This window comes from Zingiber officinale, chromosome 2B (genome assembly GCF_018446385.1).
Source record: "Zingiber officinale cultivar Zhangliang chromosome 2B, Zo_v1.1, whole genome shotgun sequence".
In the NCBI taxonomy this organism is placed as follows: Eukaryota; Viridiplantae; Streptophyta; class Magnoliopsida; order Zingiberales; family Zingiberaceae; genus Zingiber; species Zingiber officinale.
This window is the reverse complement of record NC_055989.1, coordinates 148,000,256-148,003,966: the sequence shown is the minus strand read 5'-3', so window position 1 is coordinate 148,003,966 and position 3,711 is coordinate 148,000,256. Positions and strand designations below refer to the sequence as shown.

General features: G+C 35.2%; 1 pseudogene; it reads left to right on the top strand.

The window, feature by feature from the left end:
* Positions 1–438: 438 nt before the first annotated feature.
* LOC122048835 lies at positions 439–3,317 on the top strand (annotated as a pseudogene).
* The last annotated feature ends 394 nt before the right edge of the window (positions 3,318–3,711 follow it).

Sequence of the window (3,711 nt, the reverse complement as noted above, 5' to 3'; positions counted from 1 at the left end):
TGCAGTGTTTGATTTTTTTTTTATTTTTTTTTTTTTGGTGTTGTTTAGTTTTAGATTTTTTTCTAGATGGATTTATGAACGCTATTATTTTGTTTGAACGTCTGTTTCTTCTGTAATAGTATGCTAAAGTAGCACAATATTACTACTTTTTATGATTTTAGTTCGGATTAGTTATCGTCTGGCTTCCTTAGTTCTTTTCGTTTGTTACATTTCTTGATAGTTTGTCATTCCTATACCCTTGGAGGTAGTAATTTTTAGGACTCTAAATGAACCAAGTGTTCATGGACAAGTTTGATGTTCAGTTTTGTAAGAGTTTGTTTATATTCATTCAAACCTCCAGGGTGTAGCGTAGACGATGAGCGCATGATATCTCTGGCGTAATGGTTATAGGTCGATTCTCAGGAATTGACGACCTGGGGTTTACCCCGCCATGCGCCTATGGCCTGTATACCTGCATGAACCTACCTCCATATCCGTGGAGCCAACATTAGGGGGCCGCTAAGGTAGCGAATCTACCTTTTTTATTTATGTTCGTTCAATATACATAATATTAATTAAACAAATAAGTTTGAACAGCTCGTTAAGCTAAATAAATAAGCTTGAACACAAATGTTCAGCTCGTTAACGTACGTAAATAATGTTCGTGAACAACGTTCATGAATAATGTTCATGAATCATATTCATTAATAAAACTCTTTTCAATATGCTAAATAAATAATAAAATAAAATAAATAAATTTAAATTATCAAGCACAATAATCAATCAAACAACTAAAAGTTTCAAACAATTAAACAAACTTGAATTGAGAGCTTGATAACATCTAAACGAACCAAACTCGAACAAAGCTCAAGCTAAGCTTGAATTGAGAGCTTGATAACATTTAAATGAACCAAACTCAAGCCAAGGTTTAAACAAACTCAAGCTCATAAAAAATAAATTAAGTCAAGCTTGAACACTCATTTCAAAAGCTTAATTCATTTTAACCTCGGCTCGGTTCAACTTGATTACCTTATCAAATAAACTTGAATATCTCAAAGCTCGACTCGACTCGACTCGACTCGATTCGTTTACAACCATAGTAATTTTGAGTGACATTGCAGCTGGAACAAGCTTCAGTCATAGAAGGAAATGAACAGTCATCGATGACTGGACACAATATATCGACCGCTATTGGGGGAAGGAACGGTGTCAAATGGTGATTATTGTCTTAGAACCTTGACTTGTTACTTTACTGTCTCTGTTTTAGACCATCAGCTAGATGGCTGGAATCTTGATCTACGGGCATAATCCATTTCAGCCTTCAATTCCAGTATTATTCCACTAATTACTTGTGATTAGGACAAATGCTTGGAGACTGGGGAGACTTGGCTATAAAGAAAGTTTTGCTGGATAGAAGATACAAATATCGTGAGCTTCAATTGATACACTCAATGGATCATCCTAATGTGATAGCTCTTAAATACTGTTTCTTTTCCACAACCAACAAGGACCAACTGTTCCTTAATCTGGTCATGGAGTTTTTCCTAAAAATAATATACCGTGTCTTGAAGCATTATAGTAATGTCTATCAGAGGATGCCACTTGTCAACATGAAGCTTTACATGTATCAGGTTTGTTTGGTATATTTCTTTCTAGTCTCATGTAAACTTGAAATTACTCTGCAAGTAAGGACCTGGATTTTTTTTTCTTCAGATATTTAGAGGGTTGTCATATATCCATAATATTTTGAGAATTTTCCATAGAGATGTGAATCCACAAAATCTTCTGGTATGCTTTAAACTTTTTTTTTAAAAATGTTTTCATAGTCTTAAATACTTTGTTTTAGCTTTTCACTCATAGTAGAAAACTGTGCAAGTTGGTCATCATACTCATTACGTGAAGCTTTGTGATTTTGGAAGTGCCAAAGTTTTAGTATGTCAATTGTACAGACTGCTACTTTTTTTTTTTTAAATCTTCATTATCAGATATAGGTAAACAAGCAAATTCTGATATTGATAAATAATTATGGAAGTGGAAGATGATGACGACGTTATATATATAATTTATCAGTTGAAATAATCTAAGCAGTAATCTCAGATTATTAGTAGGGATTGATTTTTACCAAGTGTTGAATGTAAACTGTACTCTACGTAGATTAGTAACTCAAAATCAGACTGACCACTTGCCCGATCTACCAGATTTGCCACTCTGCAATACTAATCTACTAGACTTGTCGTTCTGCAACGCAGACTTGCAACTTTCTGTAACATAGACTTGTCGCTCTGTAACGTAGACTTGCATCTCAACCGATCTGTCCGCTCGATAATACAGACCTGCTACTCGGCTATTTAGCCCGCTCGATGACTCAGTCTACTATTCGGTACGTAGCAGAAATCAGCTCTGCTGGCAGCCTGAGATTATTCGCTCAGATCATTTCGATTGTAAGTTAAATTTAATTCAGTGTAGTTTAAATTCAACTAATACCCCGTAAATATCTGACAACATATTATTTATTCCAATAATATATACACGTGGCTTGTAGGTTCTTGGCACTCCCACCCGAGAGGAAGTACAATGCATGAATCCCAACTACAAAGAGTTTAGATTCCCACAGATAAATGCCCATCTTTGGCACAAGGTGATGAACATCATTGTGATAAATCTCAGTATAGTATATGCCTTCTGTCTAGAATCGTAGACATTGGATCAACATATTGGATTTCTGACTCAAACCATTTAATGAATGAATCGACTAGTCTGAATCATGGCTTTCTCAGTTGTTTTGCAGTCCATTGCATTCCTGTTTCTGTCATAACTTAGTTAGGTTGCGACTCAATTTCTAAAGGAAGTAGGGGGAAAGAAGGGACATAAGTCATGAGATTTATATTTATCATTCTACTACATAAATGTTGTTTGTAGTACCTGATAAATGATCTATCTTTGAAATTTTTTTGCATTTCAAATTTAATATGGTCATAATACTAGACATTTGCCGATCCATAATGATACAGTACGTAAAAGAGAGACTGATAAGGCTAAGAGATCAAAAGTCAGGAGAACATGACAGTCCAAAATCAAGGAAACGTGGCAGTCAAAAGGCAAGGGGACGTAGCAGTCAATAGTCAAGAGAAAAAATGTGCTGTTGTCAGGATGGTCAGATGGTTGATAATCACTGTGATGTACATTTCTCTCGTGATGGTTGTATTGTACAGGATCAGGTGTCGGGTCAGGTGATTGCGAAGGGGCCTAAAGTGGGAAGATTATTTCCGTTGCAGTTTTCTGTTCCTAGAAAATTGTCCTTCTCTTCTATTGTTACTGCAAATAAGACTGATATTTGACATAAACGATTGGGTCATCTGAATAATGTGATTTTATCCAATTTAATGAAGAATGGCTTTCTTGGTGACAATATTCAGTCTTTTAAACATCTATTACCTCTTGCCTGCACTACTTGTAAACTTGGGAAAAGTAAAGTTCTACCTTTTCCTACTCGTGGTGATCGTGCTAAAACATGCTTTGAGATAATACATAGTGATGTTTGGGGCATTACTCCAGTTACTTCCCATGCACAATATAGATATTTTGTGATGTTTATTGATGACTATAGTCGATTCACGTGGATATATTTTCTACGTAGTAAAGCTGATGTGTTCACTGTTTTTCAAAAATTTCTAGCTTTTATTGAGACACAATTCTCTACGTGCATTAAGATTTTACGGTCTGATAATGGTG